Source organism: Nicotiana tomentosiformis, chromosome 2, assembly GCF_000390325.3.
Source record: "Nicotiana tomentosiformis chromosome 2, ASM39032v3, whole genome shotgun sequence".
NCBI lineage: Eukaryota > Viridiplantae > Streptophyta > Magnoliopsida > Solanales > Solanaceae > Nicotiana > Nicotiana tomentosiformis.
In genome coordinates, this window is record NC_090813.1 from 99,491,887 (window position 1) to 99,515,903 (window position 24,017).

Genomic DNA, 24,017 nt, shown 5'->3' on the forward strand with positions numbered 1-24,017 from the left:
CATCGTTAATGGAATCACAAGCCGGTGATGCACAGTTGATACCGAGCGCTCACATGTGCACACGAATGCGTGGAAGGAATTCAAAGAGTTATGTTTCAAGCTGAATCAATTCCGCACGATAAGGAAACAAAGATGGAAAAATATCCTAAATGCCTTGTAGCCTCTCGAAGATAAGTATGGACGTCATCATACCGATCCGCAAGACTCTACTAGATACTTGCTCATGACTTGTAGAACCTATGAACCTAGAGCTCTGATACCAACTTGTCACGACCCAAAATCCTACTAGTCGTGATGGCACCTAACCTCACCCGCTAGGTAAGCCAAATAACAATAATCCAGTATCAACTTGTCACGAACCAAAATTCAACTAGTCGTGATGGCACCTAACCTCACCCGCTAGGTAAGCCAAATAATAATAATTCGATTCAATTAATATTTAACTGACTTTAATACACTCCCCAAAGACTGGTATAAAACAAATATATCATCTGTTCGAAATGTACATAAATAGATTTTCTTTATATATCTAAGGCTACCATGAACAAGAGGCAGCTACGACCGGAATACAGGTACGTCTCCAAATTCAGCTCTTGTCGATCACAGTAACATCAGCATCCAATATCTGCACGCAAGGTGCAGAAGTGAAGTATGAGTACAACCGACCCCATATACTCAATAAGTACTAAACCTAACCTTAGGTTGAATGAAGAGCTGGAACAAAGGTCGGGTCCAACACCAATAGCCAACAACAGTCCATAACAACGTAAAGCAAGTAATAAAAGAAGTAACTCAGAAATAAAATGCTCAGGTTAATCATGATTTCTGAAAATAGCTCTGCCTTTCAAGTGTATTAGTGAAAACTCAAGTCTATTACCGAAGTTGCCAAAAATATGAGTAAGTTTGAAAACAGTAATTTTTCCAAAATTCCTTTCAACAATAAATAAGATGTTTGATTTTCTTTCCACATAGCCAGTGAAAAATGCATCACTATGCCCATATGCCAATATGTGTGAGAAGTCATGAATGACGTGATATCGTACAGCATGAGGAAAATGCATCTTTATGCATGTATGTCAAGTGTGCATGTCAATGCGATGCAACTCGGTGATAAAACCATATGCATACTCTCAGAGTATCATTTCACTCAGTCCTCCAGTCACTCAATCCTCACAATCGCTCGGCACTCGCACTCGCACTCAGTAGGTACCTGCGCTCACTAGGGATATGTACAGACTGCGGAGGGGCTCCTTCTGCCCAAGTGCTATAATCTGCACGGACAACTCACGTGCTGCACGGACAACTCACGTGTTACACGGACAACTCACGTGCTATAGTATCAATATCTGGATCTACACGGATAACTCATATGCTATAGTATCAATATCTGGATCCGCACGGACAACTCACGTACTGCACGAAAAACTCATGTGCTATGTATCAATAACCTCAAAATCAGACCCTCGGCCTCACTCAGTCATCAATCTCTCCAGTCTCTCGGGCTCACAATGTCATGAAACTAGCCCCAAATGATGATATGATGTATCAATAAATAACAACAGCGACTGAGATATGATATGCAACAAATGAATATGACTGAGTATGAATTACAGTTTAAACATATAATTCGACAGCAGAAACGACCTCATGAGTCACAACTCAGTTTCTCTAACACAAAAATACATGAAAAATTACAAGTTAATTGACTATACAACTCTACGAAATCAACCGTGTCTCAATTTCTACAGTGCACGCCCACACGCCTGTTACCTAGCATGTGCAACATCTCCAAACAATTCACATAACACGTATAATCAGGGTTCATACCCTCAGCTCCAAGATTAAAGATGTTACTTACCTCGAGCAAGCCAAATCCAATATCGAGCAAGATGTACAATACTCTGAAAATTCTATTCAGCGCGTATCAACCTCCATACGCCTTCTTATCTCCTCCATTCAAGCCAAATGACTCGTATCTATTCAAACAACGTGCAAATTAATCACAATTTACTCTAATGCTTACAATTTAATAATTTACAAAAATTTCAAACTCCGCTCGAAATATTGATAGTGGGGCCCACATCTTGGAATTTGATGAAACTCACAAAATTCGAACACACATTCCGATACGAGTCCAACCATATAAAAATTATCAAATTCCAACATCAGATTGACCTTCAAATCTTCATTTTATATTTTTGGAAGATTTTATAAAAATCTGATTTTTCCCCCATAAATTCACGGATTCATGATGTAAATGAATATGGAATCATGAAATATAATAAATATAGGATAAGGAACACTTACCCCAATGTTTACCTGTGAATATCTCCCAAAATTTGCCTAAACCGAGCTCCCCAACTCTATTTTTGTCAAAAATGGCATAAAACCCCCGTTCATAGGGCTTCAGTTGTTTCGGGTGCCATAGATAGCGTGGGGCGCTGCCTATGGTGCAGTTTCCAGCATCCCAAAAATTCCCATCGCCAGGGCTAGCGCCCCACGCTACCCTGGGCGCTGGCGGCAACGGAAAATCATTCCCGACGCGGAAATGGGAATAACTCTCTCATACGATGTCCGAATTCGACGATTCTTTTTGCTATGGCTCCATAATTTCAATACAAATCTAATACTTCAATCAAAACTTAATTTGGAGTTCATTTGCTCAATGTGATACCACGTATTCTTGAAGAATCTATGTCGAAACATTCTAGGTTCGATGCCGAAACATAGCAAATCAAGTACGATTGACCTCAAATTTTGCACACAAGTCATAAATGACATAACAGACCTATTCCAAATTTCCAAAATAAGATTCCAACCCCGATATCAAAAGGTCAACTCCCCGGTCAAACTTCCAACTTAAATTTCCTATTTTCGCCATTTCAAGCCAAATTTAACTACGGACTTCCAAATAATTATCCGGACACTCTCCTAAGTCCAAATCACCATACGAAGCTATTAGAACTATCAAAACTCCATTCCGGAGTCGTTTTCACAAAAGTCAAACTCTGGTCAACCTTTTTCATTTAAGCTTCCAATATGAAATTCATTCTTCCGAACTAATCGCGAAACACCTAAAAATCAAAACCAACGATTCACACACGTCATAATACATCATATGAAGCTATTCAAGACTTCAAATAGTAGAAAGGAGAGTAATTACACGAAACGACAAGTCGGGTCGTTACATTCTTCCCCCACTTAAACATACGTTCGTCCTCGAACGTGCCAAGAGTTGTTTCCAAGCCATCACATCACTATTTCATCTTACCACGCATATATCCGGGGGTGATCCCACATCACCCTATACCATGTAGGCTTGACAACACCATATAACTGAAAATTACTAATTTAGCCTTAGCCCATTAACCTTGGAATCCAATTTCCAACATCCAAAAATTTCTTTCAAGGCCCGAATCTCACATCTACACATTGTATGTGTCTTAATAAGTTGTATTAGCCCTTAACCATACCCCATATATAATCAGATAACATACTACACAACTCGCATACTCGCAGCACCATTTCCGATCACAGTAACTAATCAAAACCAACCTGGTACTAGTATAAAACCTCATATCAAACAAAACATCATTCCCAAAACCTTCGTACAATGCTGATAATTAAAGAAACATGTGGAATCTCATAATCACTTATCATATCAACTAGTCATGGAGCTCTCTCGCCCCAACCAGTACCATAATCACTTTTTAAGTCGACTTTCGATATCATCCTCCCAAATATACCATTATCAAATCTGATAGTACACATTCTATGTCCGATGACTTTATATTATCAAACACAACTATTCTACATAAGAGAACCATTTCGCAAGTTCAGCTAGCACCACCACAACCTAATATTTACAATCAACTCCTCAAATTTTGTGAAGAGGATAACCTAGGCGCATGTACACAATTCCTCAAATACACTGCTAAAGTAATTTTTATCCTAGAAGAAGGAAAGCAATGAAATCGGATAAATTATCAAAGAAATAAAATTCTCGCACACTGCACGGACAACTCGCGTGCCAATAATATGAATCGCCTAGCATGGTCACAGGCCTCCAGTCCCAGCATATCATACAGGAGCAATTAAACAAGTACATATTTATATAATAATGAAATAAGATTCTCATGCTTCGGGACTGGTATAAATAACACGCCATAGTGTAAGCATGTGCAAAGTCTGCTATCACAACTCAAATCGGCAAGTTAACGCAGAAATAGTAACTATCAATTTTATTCAGGGAATTAGCCTCTTTGAAATCTCAAGTATAGCCTAGGTAGTTCTCAACAAAGGTATGGATACGAGAAATGCTATAACTTTATGCTTAACAGTCAACTCTAGGCATATCATAGCCTAAGCATTCTTTCGAGCACGAATAATTGCCCTGGTGCTCGCACATAGGCTCAAATTCCATACATATGCGCACTCATAGCGTGTAGCTAGCATAAATAATTAACGCAAGTAGTGCCTCCACTGAGTTTAAATAAAATACTCACCTCAAACAGGTCGCAACCCTGAAACAATATGCTTCTAAGAACTCCTAGTCTTCAAATTCATAGGATACATGAATCACACAACTGATCCCAACTCTAGCATTCGAATGACTAACACATCTTTCATGCACGATCATCACACGAGGAATACTTCCACAATTCTTCCGTACCACATAGCAATAATTTGAATATCAGTAGTTTATCAACCAGGTGATGACCGCAATACCGATGAACATCTGTAAGTCAAAACACAATATGCCTTCTGAAATGCGTACCCTTCTTAGGGATTACCGAGCAGTTATAACATTCACCTAAACATCTGAAACTGACCATGTTGTCCAAAATTTGTGACTTTCCCTTCAAGACTGAACTACCAATTTGTACATGTAAATCTTAATCTCACACAACACACCACGTCTATCATGCCATCATGTGACAAGTGCAAGAATCTCATTATGAACTCTGAGTCACCGGCAAATTACATACCCGGTTAGTTAGAAACCTTTCTCTTGCTTCCTTCTAGGAGGAAATCACAATATACAACACGTTCTCCACATCGGTAGAAAATATCCAGTTATAACCATGGTAGAAACCATCAAGAACACTTTGAAATCCATTTGCACATAACCAAGCTATCAGAACTGAATCTCTCTAACTCGACCAAGCCACGCAGGTCACCAAACCCAAGAATATTGCCACCAAAACATCTGTAAAGTCTCACCACATCATAATTACCCCCTATAAATACCACAACCAAAACACCCACTCTGAAAATACCTTATTTGAGTCTAAAGTTATTTCCTTCACCTTCCTGATACAAAAATATAAAATCTATAATGATATAAAAAATATGCCACAAGTCTCGACACCATCCAACTTAAATCTCAGATTCTAGCCATATACAAATCCGCCAAAAATTCTCAGTTGCTACATATTAATATTGATTCCATTAGAACTTTCTCGAGAGTCATCCACTCTGCTCAAATCTCAATTGCACCGCCTAAACGGGCCGAACTACCTATGCTTAATTAGTACAACAACACCCCAAAGAAGTAATCATGCCTTAACAAAATCGAGCAAATTCATACACCGTGCACACTACATCCGGCACGAATAATAACTCAACTCATTCCGTGATTTTCATATGCTCATAAAGTGCAATATAACCCGTATCCAGGAATTTTCTTTCTCGACTCATCCTCCATCTTAACCTTTGCAAGTCATAACTAATCCACAAGTATGCCTCATACCAAAACCAATACAACACATAACCGTGCAATCAAATCAATGATAGCAGACTCCCCCACTTGGCTCAAAGCCATAGAACAAAATATTCCATAACTCACAATATCCATACTATATTACTGTCATAATACCACAATCAGTTTAACGAAATTTCTTCTCAAGCTCATGCAACACCAACCATAAAATACCTCAATCATCCTCTAAGCTCGCATTTATTCTCTTGGACAGTGTAGTCAACTTTCTCAACCAGATTCAAATTCAGATCTCAACACATACACCCTGCTGGTAGAAACGAAACTCTCCGCTCAACATTGTAAGGAACACACCTACGTAGATTACTCCCCAGGAGATAACCCACCTGCTTAGCATCAAATTGGCATATCTCCATACCCTTTCACATCCACAACTACTACGCCATTACTTAATCTTTCTGAGTCCAAACTCATTAACAAGACATGAGAATTTAATTTGCCCCACAATTTCACAACGTGAAAGATCCTTCAACACACTCATAACTCGAGACTATACATCAAATCAAGATAGACATCAAGAACCCAATGTCCCTCTTCTTTACATCTCAAGAAAACTATTCTCATCACAATCAAACCATCTGAACACATTCCGCAGTTACATCATGCTTATCATATAGCTGTTCAATCGCTCATCGAGCATAAATTCCACTCATAGGGACACTACCGTACATATGAGTCTAAATGTACAAGTTCACATAACAGAAACTACCGAGCCTAAGCTGCGGTCTAAACCTGGTCTAGAGTCCTGCAGACTAGCCCATCACCATAACACAGAATACACATCTCAAACATCGTTAATGGAATCACAAGCCGGTGATGCACAGTTGATACCGAGCGCTCACATGCGCACACGAATGCGTGGAAGGAATTCAAAGAGTTATGTTTCAAGTTGAATCAATTCCGCACGATAAGGAAAGAAAGATGGAAAAATATCCTAAATGCCTTGTAGCCTCTCGAAGATAAGTATGGACGTCATCATACCGATCCGCAAGACTCTACTAGACACTTGCTCATGACTTGTAGAACCTATGAACCTAGAGCTCTGATACCAACTTGTCACGACCCAAAATCCTACTAGTCGTGATGGCACCTAACCTCACCCGCTAGGTAAGCCAAATAACTATAATCTTGTATCAACTTGTCACGACCCAAAATCCAACTAGTCGTGATGGCACCTAACCTCACTCGCTAGGTAAGCCAAATAACAATAATCCGATTCAATTAATATTTAACTAACTTTAATAAACTCCCCAAGGACTGGTAGTACAAATCATGAGCTTCTAAGATTAGAATTTACAAAGTTGGTATGAAATAAATATATCATCTGTTTGAAATGTACATAAACAGATTTTCTTTATAAATCTAAGGCTACCATGAACAAGAGGCAGCTACGACCAGAACACAGGTACGTCTCCAAATTCAACTCCTGTCGATCACAGTAACATCAACATCCAATATCTGCATGCAAGGTGCAGAAATATAGTATGAGTACAACCGACCACATGTACTCAATAAGTACTAAGCCTAACCTTAAGTTGAAAGTAGTGACGAGCTGGAACAAAGGTCGGGTACAACACCAATAGCCAACAATAAGCCATAAACAACGTAAAGCAAGTAATAAAAGAAGTAACTCAGAAATAAAATGCTCAGCTTAATCATAATTTCTGAAAATAGCTCTGCCTTTCAAGTGTATCAGTGAAAACTCAAGTCTTTTACCGAAGTTGCCAAAAATATGAGTAAGTTTGAAAACAGTAATTTTCCTAAAATTCCTTTCAACAATAAATAAGATGTTTGATTTTCTCTCCACATAGCCAGTGGAAAATGCATCACTATGCCCATATGCCAATATGTGTGAGAAGTCATGAATGACGTGATACCATACAACATGAGAAAAATGCATCTCTATGCCTGTATGTCAAGTGTGCATGTCAATGCGATGCAACTCGGTGATAAAATCATATGCATACTCTTAGAGTATCATTTCACTCAGTCCTCCCAGTCACTCAATCATCCCAATCGCTCGGCATTCGCAATCGACACTCAGCACTCGCACTCAGTAGGTGCCTGCGCTCACTAGGGATGTGTACAGACTCCGGAGGGGCTCCTTCAGCCCAAGCGCTATAATCTGCACGGACAACTCACGTGCTATAGTATCAATATCTAGATCCGTACGGATAACTCATGTGTTGCACGGACAACTCACGTGCTATAGTATCAATATATGGATCCGCACAGATAACTCACGTGCTACACGGACAACTCATGTGCTATAGTATTGTAACAACCCGACCGGTCATTTTGAGCATTTATGCTCCTTTCAACTATTTAAAGTCTTGAATAACTTCCTACGAAATATTATGACTTGTGTAAATTGTTGGTTTTGGTTTAAGGTATTTCAGAGTTAGTTTGGAAGAATGAAATTCAAGGTTTAAAGCTTAAGTTAAAATAGTGACCGGATGTCGACTAATATGTAAACGAACCCAGAATGGAGTATGATTCCAATAGTTTCGTATGGTGATTTTGGACTTAGGAGTGTGTCCGAAAATTATTTGGAAGTCCGTAGTGGAATTTGGCTTGAAATGGCAAAAATTGATTTTTGGGAAAGTTTGACCGGGGAGTTGACTTTTTGGTATCAGGGTCGGAATCCAATTCTGAAAATTGTCATAGCTCTGTTATGTCATTTATGACTTGTGTGAAAAATTTGAAGTCATTCCGGATTAATTTAATGTGTTTCGGCACAAGATATAGAATTTGAAAGTTCAAAGTTCATAGATTTTGATTTGTGGTGTGATTCGTCGTTTTGATGTGATTTGAGGCTCGAGTAGGTCCTTGTTATGTTATAGAACTTGTTGGTATATTTGAATGGGATCTGAGTAGATCGATGAGTTTCGGAGTGAGTTTTGAGCGATGTTCGGGTATTTCGGCACTCTGATGTTGTTGTGGAACGTTGGAAGTGCGGACCACACAATTTTATGTGTTGAGGCACATTTTTGAGTGATGTAGGATATGAAAAAGTGCTGCAGCAGATGAAAATATGCGGACGCAGAAGAAAAATGCGGACCGCACAATTTTGTCTGCGGCCGCACTTCAGGGGGCTCTGCAGGTTTGATGGTCCGACTTCGGAGGCTTATATCTTTTAATCCACAACGAATTTGGAGATGATTCAAAAACAACAGTTGCATCCCTTTGAATCTAGTTTCCAGAAAGATATAGCATTAATTATTTGGACATTTGTATAGGAAGTTATGGGTATTTTACTGAAGCCTGATAGTGCAGAGTGTTGAAGTGCGGCCGCACAATTTGGAGTGCGACCGTAGAACCTGGAATGTGCGGACCGCACAAAGATTGTGCGGTCAGCACAATGAGGGGTTAGATTGTGTATTATAAAACCGAGGGTTTGGGTATTATTTCACATTTGGACTTTAGGAGCTCGGTTTGTGGCGATTTTTCGTGAGATTTTCAAAAAATTCATCGGGATACGTGATTCTAACTCAGATTTGGTTAATATACATAAATATATCATTGTTTTCATCATTCAATTAGTAGTTTGAGATGGAAATTTGAGGAAAAATTGTAGAAATTTCATAAAATAAATTTTTGGGATTTGAATGCCGATTCGAAGTCGGATTTGAGTGAAACTAGTATGGTTGGCCTCGTAATTAAATGGGTTATCGGATTTTGTAAGTTTCGTCGGATTTCAAGATGTGGGCCCCACTGACAATTTTTGGTGTGTAATTTCGGATTTTGTGAGAAAATATTAGTATTTTAATCTAGAATTAATTCCTATATTTGTGTGGACTGAATCAAATTAATTGTGGCTAGCTTTGAGTCGTTCAGAAGATGATACGTGCAGAATGGAATTTCTGGAGCATTGTTTAGCTTGCTCGACATTGGATTTGTCTTGTTCGAGGTAAGTAACTCTTCTAATCTTAGAGCTAAGGGTATGAACTCTGAATATACGTATTATGTGAATTGTTTGGAGGTGACGCACATACTAGGTGATGGGCATGTGGGCGTGCACCATAGAAATTGTGACGTAATTGTTCCGTGGAATTTTTGTAGTCAAATAATCTTGGCATTTTCCATGCAGTTTTATGTGTTAAAGAAATTGAGCGGAGAATCATATTAAAAAATATGTTGAGGCTATGTGCCGGTATTATTGGGACCCACAGAGGTCATATTGCTATGAATTATTTATTTTAAATTGAAAATTCATACTCAGTCATATTCATGTCATTACATATCATATCTCAGTCTCTGTTGTTAATTATTGATACATCATATCATCATTTTCGAGTTATTTTCATGATATTGTAAGCCCATGAGAGAGAGACTAGAGAGATTGATGACTGAGTGAGGCCGAGGGCCTGATTGTCAGGATAATTATTGGATCGGGTTGCACGCCGCAGTAGGCCATATTGGCTTTATATACTTTATTATTATGGGATCGGGCTACATGCCGCAGGAGGACAGATTGCCTTATTATAACACGTGAGTTGTCCGTGCGGATACAGATATTGATACTATAGCATGTGAGTTGTTTGTGCAGATTATAGCGCTTGGGCTGAAGGAGCCCCTCCGGAGTCTGTACACACCCCCAATGAGTGCGAGTGCCGAGTGATTGGGAGGATTGAGTGACTTTGAGGCATGAGTGACTGTGAGGACTGAGTAACTGGGAGTATTGAGTGATTGGGGGGACTGAGTGAAATGATACTCTGAGAGTATGCCTATGATTTTATCACTGAGTTGCATCGCATTGACATGCACACATGACATACAGGAATAGAGATGTATTTTCCTCATGATGTACAGTATCAGATCATTCATGATTTCTCACACATGTTGACAGATGGGCATAGTGATGCATTTGTTTTACACGGGTTATCTGAAAAGAAAATGAAACATCTCATTTATTATTGAAAGAATTTTGGAACAATTATTGTTTTCAAACTTATTCATATTTTTGGCAACTCTAGTAAACGATTTGGGTTTTTCATTGATGTACTTGAAAGGTAGAACTATTTTCAGAAATCATGTTTTTGCTAAGCATTTGATTGTTGAGTTACTTCTGGTCTTACTTGTTTACGTTGTTATGGACTATTGATTTTGGACCCGACCTTGGTAAAATTTCGTCACTACTTTCAACCTAAGGTTAGGTTTGTTACTTATTGAGTACATGGGGTCGGTTGTACTCATACTACACTTCTGCACCTTGCGTGTAGATATTGGTTGCTGATGTTGTTGTGTTCGTTAGGAGCTGTATCTGAAGATGTATGTCACGACCTAAAATCCCACTAGTCGTGATGGCACCTAACCCAACCCGTTAGGTAAGCCAATTTCCAACAATCCAATTCCAATGAAATTAATTAAAAGAAAATATCTAAAACCAATACATCTACCCAAGAACTGGTAGTACAAATCATGAGCTTCTAATAATAGAGTATACAAAGCGGGAATGAAATAAATACATAGTCTGTTTGAATAATACATAAACAGAGCTTTTATAAATCTAAGGCTACCCTGAACAAGAGGCAGCTACAACAGGAACGCAGGTACATCTTCAAGTCCCGCAACCATCGAGCACAGCAACAACAACAGCCGACATCTGCACGCAATGTGCAGAAGTGTAGTATCAGTACAACCGACCCCATGTACTGAGTAAGTAACAAACTTAGCCGTTGATTGAAAGTAGTAACGAGTTTATACCATGGTCGGGTCCAAATCCACGAATCCACAACAGTTAATAACGACATAAAGAAAATAATACCATAAGTAACTGAGAGATAAAATGCTCAGTCACATCATGATTTCAGCAATAATAGTTCTTCCTTTCAAGTACATCACTGAAAACCCAAATCTTTTGCCAAAGTTACTAAAATGTGAATGAGTTTGAAAACATAAATTGTTCCAAAATCCTTTCGATAATAAATAAAATATCTCATTTTCTTTTCAGATAACCATTGTAAAACAAATGCATCACTATGCCCATCTGTCAACCTGTGTGAGAAATCATGAATAATGTGATACCGTACAGCATGAGGAAAACACATCTCTATGCTTATATGTCATGTGTGCATGTCAATGCAATGTATCTCAGATATTGTACTCATGTACTCACACTCTCAGAGTACTCAATCTCATTGTGTCGCATTCTCTCTCACTGTGCTCAGCACACTCAATCACTCAGCGCTATACAATACCTGCTGTGGCGTGCAGCCCGATTCCTGTTTATAGTCGACTGTGCTCACTGGGGGTATACAGACTCATGAGGGACTCCTACAGCCCAAGCATTATAAGCACGGATAACTCACGTGCTGCACGGATAACTCACGTGCCATAATATAAATATCTGAAAGGATCTGCATGACCAACTCATGTGCAGTAATAATATAAGGATCTGCACGGCCAACTCACGTGCAATAAGAACCCAATAAGGCTTGCTGCAGGCTGGCAGCCCCGATCCATATAATAGTAATAATATATATAAAGCCAACATGGTATGTTGCGGCGTGCAGCCCGATCCCAAAAATATCCTCACAATCAGGCCCTCGGCCTCCCTCAGTCATCAATCTCTCCAGTCTCTCTCTCATGGGCTCATAATGTCATGAGAACAACCCAAAATGATGATATGATGTATCAATAAATAGTAACAGAGACTGAGATATCATATGTAATGACATGAATATGACTGAGTATGAATTTTTAATTTAAAATAAATATTTCACATCAATATGACCTCTGTGGGTCCCAATAATACTGGCACATAGCCTCAACATGATTTTTAATATGCTTGTCAGCTCAATTTCTTTAACTCATAAAACCGCATAGAAAATGCCGAGATTATTTAACTACAAAATTTCACATAAACAATTATGTTACAATTTCTATAGTGCACGCCCACACGCCCGTCACCTAGCATGTGCGTCACCTCCCAACAATTCACGAAATACATATATTTAGGGTTCATACCCTCAACTCCAAGATTAGAAGAGTTACTTACCTCGAACAAGCCAAATCCAATGCCGAGCAAGCTAAACAATGCTCCATAAATCCCATTATGCGCGTATCAACTCCCGAATGGTTCGAATCTACCACAATTAATTTGATTCAGTCCACACAATTTATAGGAATTAACTCCATATCAAAATACTAATATTTTCCAAAAAATTCCAAAATTGAGCCCCAAAAATCACCTGTGGGGCCCACATCTTGAAATCCGACAAAACATACAAAATATGACAAACCATACAATTACAAGTTCAACCATATTAATTTCACTCAAATCCGACTCCAAATCGGTATTCAAACTTGAAATTTTTGTTTTGTGACATTATAGAAATTTCCTCCTATTTCTCTTGAAGATTCAATAATCTTACACCAAAAATGAAGATTAATTCATGGAATATAATCACAAGGGAGTTAAGAACACTTACCCCAAGTTGTGTGGAAAATTTCCTCTCCAAAATCGCCCCATCCGAGCTCCAAAATCCGAAGAATAGGTGAAAATTACGAAACCCCGAATTTAAAGGGTTCTGCCTAGTCGATCCGCACCTGTGGACAAGATTTGCGCACCTGCGCCTCCGCTTGTGCGAGCAAAACATCGCATGTGCGGACTTCAGTTGCCTGCCTAGTTTGCGCATATGCGAGGAAACCATCGCATTTGCGAGGCCGCATCTGCGGGAAAGACATTGCAGATGCAAAACTCCTCAGCTTCCAGCCATCTCGCTTTTGTGCGCAATCTTCCACATCTGCGCTCACGCAGGTGCGGAATTTCCCTCGCACCTGCGACCAATGCCTCACATTCCCTGCCCGCATCTGCGCTTGCCAGGATCGCTTCTGCGAGCTCGCACCTGCGATGGAATTTCCACAGGTGCGATTGCATGAGATGGCAGAAAATTCAGTTTTTCCTCCTAAGTCCGAATTGATCCGTTAGCCATCTAAAACTCGCCCGAGCCCCTCGGGACCCCGTCCGAACATACCAACAAGTCCCATAACATAACACGGACCTACTCGAGGCCTCAAATCACACCAAACAGCATCGAAATGATGAATTATGCCTTAATTCAAAATCAACGAACTTTGAACTTTTAAATTCTACATCTTGTGTCGAAACACATCAAATAATTCCGGAATGACTTCAAATTTTGCACACAAGTCACATTTCACATTATGGACCTATTCCAATTTTGATAATCGGATTCCGACCCCGATATCAAAAATTCAAACCCCCGGTCAAACTTCCCAATAATTCAACTTTCGGCAATTCAAGCCAAATTTCACTACGGACCTCCAAATAATTTTTCGGACATGCTCCCAAGTCCAAAATCACCATACGGAGCTATTGGAATCATCAAATATCGAATCTGAGGTCGTTTACACATAAGTCCGCATCCGACTACTATTTTAACTTAAGCTTTAAACCTTGAAACTAAGTGTTCCAATTCCTTCAAAAACCTCACTGGACCCGAACCAATTACCCCAGAAATTCACACCACAACTGTAAAGTACAATTTGAGAACTAAATGGAGAAACTGGGTTGTATTACTCAAAACGACCGGCCGGGTCGTTACAATGTACCTGCGTTCTGGTTGTAGCTGCCTCTTGTTCATGATAGCCTTAGATTCATAAAACTCTATTTATGTAATTTTCAAACAGATGATGTATTTACTTCATACCAGCTTTGTAAACTCTATTCTTAGAAACTCATGATTTGTACTACCAATTCTAGGGGAAATGTATTGGTTTTATCTATTTTCTTTTAATTAATTGCCTTATTAATTTTATTGGAATTGGATAGTTGGTAATTGGCTTACCTAGCGGGTTGGGTTAGGTGTCATCACAACTAGTTGGATTTTGGGTCGTGACAAGTATCAATAACCTCAAAATCAGAACCTCGGCCTCACTCAGTCATCAATCTCTCCAGTCTCTCAGGCTCATAATGTCATGAAACTAGCCTAAAATGATGATATGATGTATCAATAAATAACAACAGAGACTAAGATATGATATGCAACAAATGAATATAATTGAGTATGAATTACAGTTTAAACATATAATTCGACAGCAGAAACAACCTCAATGGGCTCCAATAATACCAACATTTACCTAAGCATGATTTTCTAACATGAGTCACAACTTAGTTTGTCTAACACATAAAAATACATGGAAAAATACAAGTTAATTGATTATACAACTCTACGGAATCAACCGAGTCTCAATTTCTACGGTGCACGCACATACGCCCGTCACCTAGCATGTGTGTCACCTCTAAATAATTCACATAGACGTATAATCAGGGTTCATACCCTAAGCTCCAAGATTAAAGATGTTACTTACCTCGAGCAAGCCAAATCCAATATCGAGCAAGAAGTACAATACTCCAAAAATTCCATTCCACGCGTATCAACCTCCATACGCCTTCCTATCTAGGGGTGGGCGTTCGGTTGGTTCGGTTCAGTTTAAAAAAATTTGATTCGGTTATTTGGTTTTCGGTTTTGTAAAGGTAGTAACCGAAACCGAACTGAAATAAGTTCGGTTCAGTTCGGTTTTCTAATTTCGGTTTGGTTTATTTCGAATCGGTTTTCGATTTCAACATTATCATATTGGGCTCCTTCTATGTAATAATAGGACTGGCGAATTTGTTTTTTTTTTTTCAAAACTTCGGACTTCTTGGAAATATTGTATTTATAAAAAAAATAGACTAAACTTTGCATACTATTATGGATCATAAAATTCAAACATAGTGTAAATTACAACTCTGTGTGAAATTCTCCCGGTATACTATCATATATGCTATGGAAGTTTTAATAGAGAGAAAGTCTTTAAGATTGGGAAGCTGATGGACTTACTTAATTAGGTTGGGTCTTTGATGGATTGAACCTAATAGTATTAATTTATTACCTATGGGATTAGCCTATATATAACTTAAAGAATCTATATGCTAATAATTCGGTTTTTCGGTTAATCGAACTAAATAAATTAATAACCGAAAACCGAACCGAAAAATAAAAATTTTAAGATTTTAAACCGAAACCGACCGAAAAAACCGAATAACCGAAACCGAAATAAAAATATTTTTGGCTCGGTCGGTTTCTTTGGTTCTTACCGAAATATGCCCACCCCTATACCTATCTCCTCAATTCAAGCCAAATGACTCGTATCTATTAAAAAAAGTGCAAATTAATCACAATTTACTTTAATGCTTACAATTTAATAATATACAAAAATTTCCAACTCCGCTCGAAAATTGACAGTGGGACCCACATCTCGGAATCCGATGAAACTCACAAAATCCAAACACCCGTTCTGATACGAGTCCAACCATATAAAAATTATCAAATTCTGACATCGGATTGACCTTCAAATCTTCATTTTATATTTTTGGAAGATTTTATAAAAATCTGGTTTTTCTTCCATAAATTCACGGATTCATGATGTAAATGAATATGGAATCATGAAATATAATCAATAAAGGATAAGGAACACTTACCCCAATGTTTACCCGTAAAAATCGCCCAAACATCGCCTAAACTGAGCTCCCCAACTCTATTTTTGTCAAAAATGACAGAAAATCCCCATTTATAGGGCCTCAGCTGTTTTGGGCGCCACAGGTAGCATGGGGCGCTGCCTGTGGCGCAGTTTCCAGTGTCCCAAAAATTCCCACTGCCAGGGCTAGCCCCCCACGCTACCCTAGGCGCTGGTGGCAACGAAAAATCATTCCCGACATGGAAATGGGCATAACTCTCTCGTACGATGTCCGAATTCGATGATTATTTTGCTATGGCTCCATAATTTTAATACGGATCTAATACTTTAATCAAAACTGAATTTGGAGTTCATTTGCTTAATGTGATACCACGTATTCTTGAAGAATCGATGTCGAAACATTCTAGGTTCGATGCCGAAACATAGCAAATCAAGTCTGATTGACCTCAAATTTTGTACACAAGTTATAAATGACATAACAGACCTATTCCAAATTTTCAAAATCAGATTCCGACCCCGATATCAAAAGGTCAACTCCCCCGTCAAACTTCCAACTTAAATTTTCTATTTTAGTCATTCCAAGCCAAATTTAACTACGGACTTCCAAATAATTCTTCGGACATGTTCCTAAGTCCAAAATCACCATACAGAACTATTGGAACCATCAAAATTCCATTCCGGATTCGTTTGCATAAAAGTGAAACTTCGGTCAACCCTTTTTCATTTAAGCTTCCAACATGAAATTCATTCTTCCAACCGTTGATAATTTGTGCTTAAATTTTAAATTCAAATACCGATTTAGTGATTTACTTTTAAAAGCTCAAAACTTCATTGCCACCTCAGGAAGTGTTAAAGAAGACAAAGTGGATATTCTTCATTTGGTATTATTTTACTAAATTGGTAATTAGGAATCGTTTGTCTTAGTATTTGGAAGCTTTGTTTCAAATTTGAGATCGTTTAGAGTAGATTTAGAAGGGTTGATCGAAATTAAAGTTGCAAATTCGAAAAATACTTTATTAAAATAACACAAAAACTTTATTCCAATCGGGTAGACTTTGATGAATAACTTAAAATATATGTTGACTGCAAATACCACAAAGTCACACTAATCTGATGATGTTTGGTGAACAATTGAGCAAGCACAAATTCATGTCAATCGGGTAAAGTTCATGAACAATTTAAAAGATAGGTAGAGTAAATATAGCATAAATACAAAGGAAGCTCAGACATGAACCAGGTCCATCCCTTGTGTGCATAGACACCGGCAGATTCGAGCATGTGGGATGCACGAGAAGGAGATAGGCTTAACTTGGTATAATTGATATCTCCTGATCGAAAATGTTGCATAATTGATAAGGAAAAGGACTCCTTAATCTAAGAGAACACTATCCAAAATAAGGAAGGAGTTAGAAGTTGAGATCAACTAGAATTCTTCCACTAAGGAAGAGTAGCATTAGAACTCTAGTTATTTCTTCATCTACTAACTCTATATATTGTAGGATGTTCTCATTCTACAGGTATGCACAAAAGCAGAATTTAAACGTGAATTGAGATCAAAATAGCAAGGCATTTTGCAAGTAATTCGTATGTGATTCAAGTGTGCAAACCTGAAGCTACATGAACCAGATAGAAGAACCAGTTTCAAGTGTCTGTCTTTTATTCTAGTTCAGTTGTAGTAAGTGTTTTCATATTGTACCTTTCAGCTTTATCTAGAGGCAATTTTAATAGGTACTCAGAGTATTCAAGTTAGAGTTAACTTGAAGTTCTCGCAGCAGTTAGAGGCTAGTTACCACAACGGGGTTAAAGTTAATCCTAGGTTTACAAAAGTGTTTTGTAAATGCAATTTTTGGCTCAATGATTTAGTGGAGAGTTTTGGAAAACCCTACTGAGAAGTAGGTCGTGATTTTTTTACCTTTTGAGCCAGGTGTTTTCCACGTAAAATACTTGTATTCTTTACTTTTCGCATTTACTATTTCAGTAATAGTAGGTTAAGGAATACTTAGAAGAACCAGGTCCTTCCATAATCAGTTTAAGCGAAAAATTGGACACCACACAAATCACCCTTCCCCCTCTAGTGTGGTATTGGAGTTAAAACATCAATTGGTATCAAAGAGGGTTATCCTTAAATAGGCTTACACCTTAGGAGAAGATCAATATGAGTGCACCACTTGGAAACTAGGAAGGGCAATCCACTACTAGGCCACCACTCTTCAACGGCCAGTATTACTCTTGGTGAAAAAACAGGATGAGAGATTACATCATAGGAGAAAACTATGAGCTATGGGACATTGTCTCATATGGCCCACTGGCTACCATGAAGATAAATGCCGAAGGAGAAGAGGTGGCAAAGATAATAGTTGACTGCACTGCTGACGACTTGAGGAAATAGGAGAAGAATGCTAAAGCCAATAAATGGCTTGTTTGTGGACTCGATCCAGATGAGTACAGTAGAATCCAAAGTTGTACCACCGCTAAGGAAATCTGGGACATTTTACAAGTGGCCCATGAAGGAACACCTCAAGTAAAGAGGTCCAGAGGAACTCTATTGTATTCTCAATATGAGAACTTTACCATGAAGGAAGGGGAAATCATTCAAGAGATGTACACAAGGTTCACTACATTGACAAATGAACTAAAGTCTCTTGGAAGGATTATTCTTGAAGAAGATAGAGTTGAAAAGATGTTGACAAGGGTTCCGCCTGTTACTTGGGAGAGCAAAATCACTGCCATTCAGGAATCAAAGAACATAGCCACTCTCCCATTAGATGAGTTAATTGGATATCTCACTACTTATGAACTTAGGAGACAAACCATGAAAATGGATGTACCTAAGAAGGAAAGGAGCCTAGCACTCAAAATCACTGAAGGTTCTGATCTTGAAGATAATGAAGTGGCTATGATCACCAAGGATTTCAAGTACTTGAGTAGAGTAAAGGGTCCTTCAAGAAGTGGAAGCTATAGTAAATCAAAAGTTCCTGAGAGGCAAACCAATGATGGATGCTACAAGTGTGGAAAGACTGATCACCACATCAAAAATTGTCCCCAATAAGAAATTGAGTGGAAGAAAGAAAGAGCTAAATGAAGTAACAGGAAGAAGGAATAGGTTCAACCCAAAAAAAAACAACAACAAAGGATCAACCAAGGCTATGGTCGCTGCTTGGGGAGAAAGCTCAGATGATGATGATGGGGATGAACAAGCACTTATGGCCATTGGAGAATCTGATGAAGAAACTGAGGTAAGTATAATTCATCTCAAAGACAAAATTAAGTTATTGTCTAAAGAAAGGTTGTCTGAGTTACTTATAGAACTAATTGATGAATCTGAGGATGTAAACAATGAAAGGGAACCGTTGTCTAAAGAATGTGTGATTTTGAAGGCTAAGTGCAAAACCTGGAAGAAAGGTGAGATCATTAGGGTTGGAAAGGTAGGTAAGATTGATTCTCACTCTATTGAGAATGTCTACTTGATAGATGGCTTAAAATACAGTCTAATCAGTGTATCACAACTGTGTGATAGAGGTAACTTGGTAGCATTCATCTCTACCAAATGTTTTGTGATTAATCTTACCACTGACAAGATTGTTTTGCATGGAAAAAGAGTAAACAATATATATATATATATATATATATATATATATATATATTGTAGATCTGTCCACACTTTCATAAAATGAACTCACTTGCTTAAGTGTGTTGGATAATGATCCCCTCCTTTGGCACAAGAGACTTGGACATGCCAGTCTGAGTCAACTCAACAAATTAGTCTCCAAGGACCTGGTGATCGGGTTGCCTAACATCAAGGTCAAGGATAACAAAGTTTGTGAGGCTTGTGCAAGGAGGAAGCAGGTAAGATCCTCTTTTAAATGCAAGAAAGTGGTAAGCACCACCAGGACGATGGAACTGGTCCATGTGGATCTCTGTGGTCCAATGAGAACATTAAGCAGAGGTGGTAAAAGATATGTGATGGTTCTTGTTGATGATTACTCTAGGTTTACTTGGACATTGTTCTTAACATATAAAGATGAAGCATTTGACATGTTCACTTCTTTTGTTAGAAAACTCAGAAACAACTAGGTAATCAACTTGCATCAATTAGGTCTGATCATGGCACTGAACTTGAAAATGCTAAATTTTCTGAATTTTATAATGAGCATGGCATAGATCATAATTTTTCTTCTCCTAGGACTCCATAACAAAATGGAGTAGTTGAAAGAAAGAATAGGACACTTGAAGATATGGCTAGGACTACGCTTCTTTCTAGTAAACTGCCCCATAGCTTCTGGGCAGAAGCTGTAAATACTGCATGCTACATCATAAACAGGTGCATGACTAGACCTCTTATAGAGAAGACTCCCTATGAGTTACCTAAAGGGAGAAAACCAAACATATCCCATCTTAGGGCATTTGTATGCAAGTGTTTTGTGTACAACAATGGTAAAGACTCCCTAGGTAAGTTTGATCCCAGAAGTGATGAGGGAGTATTCTTGGGATATTCTTCACATAGCAAAGCTTATAAGGTCGATAACAAAAGAACTATGTGTGTAGAAGAAAGTGTTCATGTGATTTTTGATGAAACTAACATTCTTTCTGAGAGGCAGGAACATGATGATGAAGTAATTGGGCTGGTAAGAAACTCAAATGAAACCACAGCTCAGACTGAAGCTACACTAGAGGAAGGAACAAGTGATGGAACAGGTTCTTCCACCCAGGGCAATATGATAGGGGGAATAGAACAAAGAGTAAATCATTCTCAAACCTCAAGGGAACTTGTCCATGAACCTGTTCCACAGCAACAAAACATTGAAGGAACATCAAGGGGAAACCAGTTGGTTGTGAAATCTTACAAGTATCAAAGTTCTCATCACATTGAGAACATAATCACTAATCCAACCTCTGGAATCAAAATCAGAAAGAGCACCTCAGGTATGGCACACTTTCTTGGCTCATGTCTTGTGTCTTGGGCCACCAAAAAGCAAAATTCAGTGGCCATATCTACTGATGAAGCTGAGTGTGTTGTTGTTGCTTCATATTGTGCTCAATTATTGTGGATCAAACAATAATTAATGGACTTTAGAATTGATGTTTGTTGTATCCCTATCTTTTGTGATAACACTAGTGCAATTAGTATGACCAAGAACCCGGTTCATCACAAGAGAACTAAGCACATAGATGTTAGGCATTATTTTTTTAGGGATAACTACGAAAAAGGGTTGATCACTGTGGAATTTTGTGCTACTGAAAAACAAATAGATGACATTTCACAAATGACCTAAGTAGAGATCACTTTGAAAGGAACATGTTAGAATTAGATATGATTAAGATCACCAAAAAGGACCAGTTCAAAATTCACAATGAAAAAAAAACAATTGGTTAGAAAATATGTAAATTGTGTATATAATAAGATTAAATTTTGCTCAGTCTCATACTTTCAATAGTATACTCTTGTGCCATGTGCTAAAATGACTCATTAATCTCTAATGATATTTTCTCTATTTTGGCAAATTTAGACTTACACAAGAGAATTCTCAGTGAAGAACCTGGTTCATCAAGATTATTTGGTATGTTTTCTGCACTCTGCATAATTTGAAATAATAATATTTGGATCATGAGAAGAGTCCTACATGTCACGCCCCAAACCTGGGGAGGCATGGCTGGCACCCGGTACCGTGCTGGCCCAAGCGAACCACTCTGTAAGTCATGATCGTTCGACCAAAACTAGAACATACATAGGTCGAGTTAACTGAACTCATGGGCCCACATGGCCACCACTCATAATGTGCAACTGTAAGTGGGAAAATACTGTATCAATGAACTATTTTTCTTAAAACATGAATACATATGGGACGTCAAGGTCTCTGACATACTGTACAAAATGAACCTCTATCTACAAAGCCTCTAAGATTATTTGACATCAAATGGAACAGGGTACCGGCCTACCCATAAGCCTGTAGCAAAACTATGACACGGTGACTCATAGACTCGGCTACACTCCGAATGAGGTGGAGTCTTACTGATCCTTCGCTGAATGCTAACCTCGTCTACTATGAGGGCTCGTCAAACTGATTATCTATACCTGCAGACATGAATGCAGCGTCCCTAACAAAAGGACGTCAGTACGAATAATGTACCGAGTATGTAAGGTGGAACTGAAACATAACAATAAGTCAACATTTATTAAAGACATATAAAAATCAACCTGAATCTCTGAAGTGACACCGTATATACATACTTAGTATATGTATATATATAATTCTTCTCTTTGAGACTATTATACATATCGTATGATGCATGACTGCCCAACTGATCAGTGGTAACTGCCCGACCGGCCGTAGCGCGGTGGTAAATGCATGACTGCCCAGTTGGTCGTAGCTCAGTGGTAAATGCATGACTGCCCGATCGGCCGTAGCACGGTGGTAAATGAATATGCATGTCTGTCCAACCGATTGTAGCACGGTGGTAAATGTGTAACTGCCCAACTGGTCATAGCACAGTGGTAAATGAATATACATGTCTGCCCAACCGGCCGTAGCACGGTGGTAAATGCATGAAGATGCGTGTATCACTATATTATAAATATTAACATATTTTATCATATACCTCAATATAGACTTAGGAACGTACTTAAACATACTTGGATATAACTTTACAAGAATGAATAACATAGACATTCTTAACTGTTAAGAGTAGAGCCACTTATGGAATAACATTACGTTTATGTGTCGTTACTTGGATCATGCCAAAAGGAAAGAAGGGATAGCCTTAACATACCTGAGTCGATTCTCTTGACAATCCCTCTAACATACGTCTTTTGCGAAAATATGTAACGGCGGATCGAAGTAGGGAAAAATCCGTGTGATATTCTTGAGAAAAATTGTACCGTGATCTCTTAGAATTACAAATCTCGTTGCTATTACACAGTATAACTTCGTGTGAAATTTTATTGAAGCTTCATCCGTCACTTGGCACACCTAGCATTATACCTTAATAAGGTAAGAAATCTCTTAAAATTGTTGTGCTTGAACCCCATCCGTAAGAAAATCTCTTAGCAAGTCTTAGTATCACTCTTAATAAGGTAAGAGATCAAGTCTTAAAGTTACATGTTGTGGGCCCCACTATTAGATGACTAAGCCACATATTCTCTAAATATGCCACCTATATATGAACTTAATGAGTCAAAATCATTGGCTTTGTTGGCTGCCATGTTAAGGTTTCCTTGGTCTTATCCAAGGTCCTAATTAATCATCCACTAATTCTTAATTAACTTGCTAATCTCCTATTAACCAATAATCCACATAATGAGAATTATCCCAAATTACTTAAAATACTACTCACTTTTAACATACCTCATACACCTTACTATCATGGTCATGTGGTACCTTGTATGGCACTAGTTCATAAACACAGGGTATTATAGCTTAGACCGTATTTTATCCCAAATTATCAAACTTCGACGAAAACTCACTTTTTTTATTCGCTTATCCTCTCACCTTCACGAATTTACTTATCACTTGATATAAATATCACAAGCACTTATAACCTCAAAAATAGTCTTGTCATTGAACCTATGTCAATTATCTTATGACAAATCCAACGTTGAAAAGTACGAGAACACTACCTAATTCCAAACTTCTTTGGGACTTATCCGTTACAAGTGAACCAGTTCCGTTCAAAAGAGTCCCAACCAAATTGAAGTACCTAGATTCTAGGGATACACTCCAACGTCTTTTCAAAACTGAAATTCAGTTTGATTAGA